This window comes from Urocampus carinirostris, chromosome 16, assembly GCF_059441175.1.
Source record: "Urocampus carinirostris isolate Australia breed hairy pipefish chromosome 16, RoL_Ucar_1.0, whole genome shotgun sequence".
In the NCBI taxonomy this organism is placed as follows: Eukaryota; Metazoa; Chordata; class Actinopteri; order Syngnathiformes; family Syngnathidae; genus Urocampus; species Urocampus carinirostris.
In genome coordinates, this window is record NC_142364.1 from 6,633,033 (window position 1) to 6,639,709 (window position 6,677).

At 39.0% G+C, this 6,677-nt stretch overlaps 1 pseudogene; it reads right to left on the bottom strand.

The window, feature by feature from the left end:
* Positions 1-3,491: 3,491 nt before the first annotated feature.
* On the bottom strand, positions 3,492-3,647 carry LOC148350085 (U2 spliceosomal RNA; annotated as a pseudogene).
* Between the last annotated feature and the right edge of the window lie 3,030 nt (positions 3,648-6,677).

The following is a 6,677-nucleotide window of genomic DNA, read 5'->3' on the forward strand; positions in this document are numbered from 1 at the left end:
TAGATCTATGATCAATGTGTGCCCCTCCGTTTTATTCTTCTCTTCTATTCTGAGCATTGTAGGTGACAAATTTATTGACATTGTAACAGGTAAAACGCACTACAAATTCAACATTCGTCTCTGGTACTGTGACTAAAATATTTTGATCATGAGGTTACATTGACTGCCTTTTCATACGTCAGCTATACCACTTTTAGTCCAGTGTTTTGACTCTTGTTGCATCCAACAGCAAAGTTTTCACCTCTGTCCACCAGAGGGCGCCTAATCGGTTTGAGCCTGTCAGAGATCATGCATTTTACCTTAGCAAGTACACCATTCTGGTTCGTTGAAGCCTGTTTTTACTCGATTCCAAAGCATTTTGGATGCTAACCTCGGTATGCTAACCGTGTGGTCCCACGTGCCAGAATTCTTTCATCCCAATCCAGTAGAATCGACCAGAAAACGCGGATCAAACCGGTTAATCTGCACCATTTGTCAGAGATCGACATTATTAAGACTATTTAGTGGCTATATTTGCACAGATAAAATACATGTCTCATCTCATCTCATTAGCTACACCGCTTATCCTCAGTAGGGTCGCGGGGGTGCTGGAGCCCATCCCAGCAATCATCGGGCAGTGGGCAGGGGACACCCTGAACTGGTTGCCAGCCAATCGCAGGGCACACGGGGACAGACAACTCACTCGCTCATTCACACCTAGGGACCATTTGGACCGGCCAATTCACCTGAAATGCATGTTTTTGGAATGTGGGAGGAGACCGGAGTGCCCGGAGGAAACCCACGCAAGCACAGGGAGAACACACAAACTCCGCACAGGAAGTCTGGAGCTGGATAAAATACAATAATTCTATATGATGATGGCAGAAAAAGAACTTACGTCCGTCCTGGATGGAGTCCAAACAGAGAGAGGGAGTGGTTTATTTTGCGTCAGAGAAATCAGTACACACAAGAACGTGACTTCAAAATAAAAGAATACAAGATTGATAAACGTACAAGAGATAGAATTACACTCATTGTTGAAACGTTACTTTATGTGTGTGTGTGTATGAGAAAGATTGTTTTTATATTTAGTAATATAAAAACAAGCTAATTACCTTGAGACAGAAATTCAAGAGATTTACATTGAAAAGCTGACAATGCCACACTAATCTGAAGCAGTTATAAAAAAAATTGTAGTCATGCAACTCAATATAAGGATTGCAAAATGCAAAGTTGTTTTGGGTTCGTACAGTCAACAGTAGACACTGCTATTTTTTTGGAACACACCCCTTTAAAGTATTTGCCTTTGGAGCGTACCCATTATGAACGCTAGGTATTGTTTGTTTTCTGAGAATATACTCCACCTACTGATAACTTGTTGGGCATATAACAATAAACAGTAGAATCTGTGTTGTATATCTGTAGTATTACTATAGTATTTTTGTAGTATTACTGTAGTATTATTTTGTAGTGTTTTGTAGTATTTTCATAGCAGTATTTTACACTATTTCTGTAGTATTTTTATAATATTTCCATAATAGTTATTTGCATATTTGTAACATCTGTTTTTTTTATTTCATTTTTTTTAGTTCTACTGTAGTTGTATTTTTGTTGTATTTCCCTATTTATATCTTTGGGTAGTTTTTCTGTAGTATTTTTGTAGTATGCCAGTAGTTTTATGTTGTAGTTTCCTTTGTAATATTTTAGTTGTTTTTCTGTTGTATTTCCAGAGTAGAATCTGTGTTGTATATCTGTAGTATTACTATAATATCTTTGCAGTTTTACTGTAGTTTTATTTTTGTAGTATTTCCTTAGTAATGTTTTTGTAGTTTTTCTGTAGTATTTCTGTAGTATTTCCAGAGTAGAATTTGTGTTGTACATCTGTAGTTTTACTATAGTATTTTTGTACTATTACTGTAGTTTTATTTTTTTGTGGTTTTGTAGTATTTCCAAGCAATATCTTTATACTATTCATGTAGTATTTCTATAGTATTTCCATAATACTTTTTTGTATATTGTTTTTAGTTCTACTGTAGTTTTATTTTTGTTGTATTTCCCTATTAATATTTTGGGGTAGTTTTTCTGGAGTATTTTTGTAGTATTACCATATACCTATACCTGTAAAATTTCCACAGTAGAATTTGTATTGTACATCTAGGGGAATTTCTATGGTATTTTTGTGGTTTGCCAGTAGTTTTATGTTGTAGTATTTTTATACTATTTCTGTGACATTATGAACGCTAGGTATTGTTTGTTTTCTGAGAATCTACTCCACCTACTGATAACTTGTTGGGCATGTAACAATAAAAAATATGTTAAAAAACAGGAATATTCTGGTCAGTCACATTGCACTGCTAGTATTTTGAACAGCACTGTACGATGATAATAAGGTGCAGTGTTCTGGTTTGCCCGCGTCCCTGCGTCCTAGACGCATCATTTTCGCTGGGGACGCATTGGGTCAAATCAACGTGCGTCCCCGGTACGCAACGTTTTTGACACCAAAGTTTCATTATTACCCGATTACTTTTATTTTGTTTTTTTTAACAAAGATTTACCACACTCCAAACTTTTCGTCAGACAAATCCGCCATTGTTGTTTTGGTCTCGCGCCGATCTCGGCCAACGAGATCTCGTTGCTTCGAGATGACGTCATTGTTTTGATGGTTTTCGAGTGAAAGAGAAGTATGCTTCCAAAAAAAACGTCGGTACTAGGTGCAAATCAACAACAAAAATGGTCATTTCTTCAGTGTCGGTAATAAGTCGAAACATAATACAGAAAGTGGTAACAACGGCAATAATTCCGGCACGAAAAAACGGCGGAGGCAAGGAAAAAACGTGTTTTGAAGCGAACGATTCGACGAAAGAAAATAAACAAAAGACTACTCCTAGCAAGAAAAGGACTTTTCTGCCCAAATGGACTCAATTATATTCCTGGTTACGTTATGAGGATGATAATGGAGTGGACCTTGAGAAGGCATTACAACTATGGCGGGACAGCAAACCACGAAGAATATATGAACTGAAAAATCTGAAGTGATATCTGCTTTGTATTACCAATTAACTGTGATGATTAAAACTGCATGAATATATAAATATTTCAGCAATGTTATTTTGTATAGTGTACAATATTGTGAACTGAAAAATCTGAAGTGATAACTGCTTTGTATTACCAATTAACTGTGATGATTAAAACTGAATGAATATCTAGATTTATATTATATATGTGTCGCCGATTTACAATTTCAACCTCGATAACACTAAATTTTGGGGACCCCTAGATCTCTGTCGGGACCCTTAGATTTTTGAGCATGCGAGTCCCCGGGACCAATCACTTTTCACAGGTCAAATAGGGTTTTGGGGTTTTTAAGGGTTATTGATCTATCTTCGTTATTCATTATCCATTATCCGTTATCGGTCAGTTCATAATACGCTACAAAGCCTAGGAGCCGGGACACTTACTCTCAGCCAAAAGGCCAAGCTAAGGTCCTAGCCCTAAAGCCTTGCTGCGATCATTGCGAATGCACCGTTCCCGGAGGTACTGCAATACCGGGCCGATGCGTGGAGTGGACAGAGCAAGCTCATATTCCATCTCCGAAATGCAAAAATCAAAGTGGCCAAGCTAAGGACCTAGCATCAAAAGGCCAAGCAAGGCCAAGAAGGCCAAGCTAATGGCAATATTAACAATGAACACTGGACGTGATTCTGAATCCTATTCAAAAATGGAGGTAAAGCCTCCTTGATAATTGCGTCTTATCACTCTTTTGACCATTACTCTTATTCTCGGCGTCAATCTCTTCTTTGAGGGGAACAAGGTCCAGATGGCCGCAGGGCATTGTAAAAGGGGGGGTTTACGCGGGGGCACGCCTGTCGCTTTTCCCTCAACCAAGCACTCGGCTTATCGGCAAGTTCACTTCACTTCAAGGAACCACTGACAGCTTTGTTAATTTGCACCTTTTAGACTTTTTTTGTTTAGATCCTCCCCCCGAACATCAAGATTCTCGCCTATTTATTACTCGGGGGGGGGGGAGTTGATCACTTTATTTTGGGTTAGATTTTTTTTTTTTTTTTATATGAATTGAATATTGTGTTACATAATGCATTTACATGATTTATTCCAAAAACAGTGAGTGAAACGTGTCATTTATTTGATATACACAGCATTATCTCATCATTTCTTCCTCATGCCATGAGGCTCTTTAACTCCACCCGGGGGAGTAAAAGCCCACATTAAACCCCACCCCCACATTTGCATATTACCCTATTTTTATTACAGTGTGTATTTTATGTAGCACTATTTAAATACTCTATATTGACACGTTATATTGGGTATTTATGTATTCTATTTCTTTTATTTTATTATTATTTTATTTTCAACACAAGGATACTGCTGGAAGTGTGAATTTCCCTACGGGGGTGAATAAAGTATATCTATCTATTTATCTATCTATCTATCATTATATGTATATTTATCAGAGGTCTACAAATTATTGAGCAGGCTGATTATTTGGGAATTTGACAAATATCGGTATCGGCATTTTTATTCATTCGACTGATTAAATATATTTTAAAATGTGTAAAATAAATCAGGGAACTCGTTTATTTAAGACTATTTATGCAGGGATCAGAATGGAGATTTTCATTTTCAGCTGAAATAGCCAGCGTCCAGGAATAAAACCAGGGCGGAAAGTCGGAATGCCTTTGGGGTTCAAAAACAGCGGAAATCCGCGGATCCGCGGAAAATTCTGATCCCTGTTTATGTCAGTTGTGTAAAACATTTAATTTATTTACTGTTAAAGGTTTCAGAGAGCTATTATAAGTTTTATTTAGTTTTATCGAAAAAATCTATTATTGCATCATTAAAAAATTCTTATGAACATTTTTAAGCTTTTACAAAAAAAATGAATATGGGCTCCAAATATCGCTTATCTGTCAGGACCAGAACGGAAACAGGAACCACAAGTTTTATTGGGTAGAGAGGGAGGGGGTTGCGCCCACGATCCGGGGATTGCTGGACGCAGGAGCAGGTCGCTCGGAACGCGGAAGTGGGACTTCCGTGGCGAGCGATAGCGGTGTCTGGAACGGAAAAAAACGGATCAGTAGCTGGGATAGAAGAGCAAAAATGTGGTCGGGATCGGAAACAAGTCGAAAGCCAGGAGAGGAGAGTAGACGTGGTCGTGATCAAAACAAGTCGTAATTCGGGACAGGAGAGCAGACGTGGTCAAGATCAAAACAGATCGTAGCGGGAGACAAACAGGTGCAAAAAAAACGGACAGACGAAAAAGGGCTTGCTGTGTAAAAACAGAGATTCGCAGACGGACCGACAAAAGGGGACTGACAGGATAGAGTTTAAATACTGACAGGGAGCCAATCTGTCAACAAGCTGCAGCTGGTGCCACACAGGCGGGGCAATGGGGCGCCATGGCAACCGTGATATTATCGGCCTTCTCTTAATACTTATACACAATAAAATGACTCCATTTTGTGCAGGCTTGGGGAGTAACGGAATACATGGAACGGTAAAAATGATGTTGGCAAGCTGTTTGGATTTATTTTCATTTTGTTTCTGTCGCATTTTATGTTAGTTTTGCCGGAGATCAAAGAGATCAAAGCCAGGAGAGAAAGCTTACCACGTGTTGTGAGTCATCATTTTATTCATATTTAGTTTATTTTGTCTTTTATTAGCATATTTGGTATTGGAGTCATCCAAAAGTAATTGAAAGTAATCAAGGTAAAGTAACCCTACCCAACCCTGCACATAAATAAAGAGGTTTATGAGGTTTGTTTTTTGCCCTCATGTTGGTTTCAGATCAGGGGATAGCGCAATTGCGGTCTGTAGGGTGCTTTTGGGAGGACAGGAACCGATCAATTAGTTTTAAACTTTTTCATATGGGGAAAATTCGCTCGTTATACGAGAAATTCCAGGATCGAATTGAACTCGTAAGAAAAGGTACCACTGTATTTAAGAGTAGTGGTATGAGTTGAGTGGCAGAAGGTAGGTGAGGTGGGGTGTTTCGGGGGGCCCTTGGCCTCGGCCCTGAGCGGAACTGGACTGTCGACCCCGCAGGTCATTTGTCCGAAGCTGCGGGTTAGCAACCGGACAGCGTGCAGGGGAGTGACTTTGATCTGCCCCCGCTATGAACTGGGAGTAGTGGAAGTGTCCCAGTTTGATGACACTAGGGGGGCGGAGGGGTTATTGGGGGCTCAGTATCCGCTCTCCTTACAGGTAACCGGTGCACATATGGCTCCCGTTTTGAGATTCCCAAAAAGATGGATACGACCTCGTTAGATGACATATTGACCGCGCCCGTTTAGGGTACGTGTCAAAACATGGCTATTATTCGTCAAGCCCCAAAATATTGGCTCGGATATTCATTTAAAAAAACAGATTTTGGTCTTGAGAAGACTAATGCACGACTTGGGTTAGTTTGACGAAGCGTTTTGGGTTACATTCCAAATCATTCAATAAAAAGACTCCCCAATTGACCCTCGTTAATTGACATATATACATACACACACACACACACACACATATACATACACACACACACACACACACATATACACACACACACATATACACACACACACACATATATATATATATATATATATATATATATACACACACACACATTTATATACACACACATATATATTCAGTCATATACACACACACACACATATATACACATGTACACA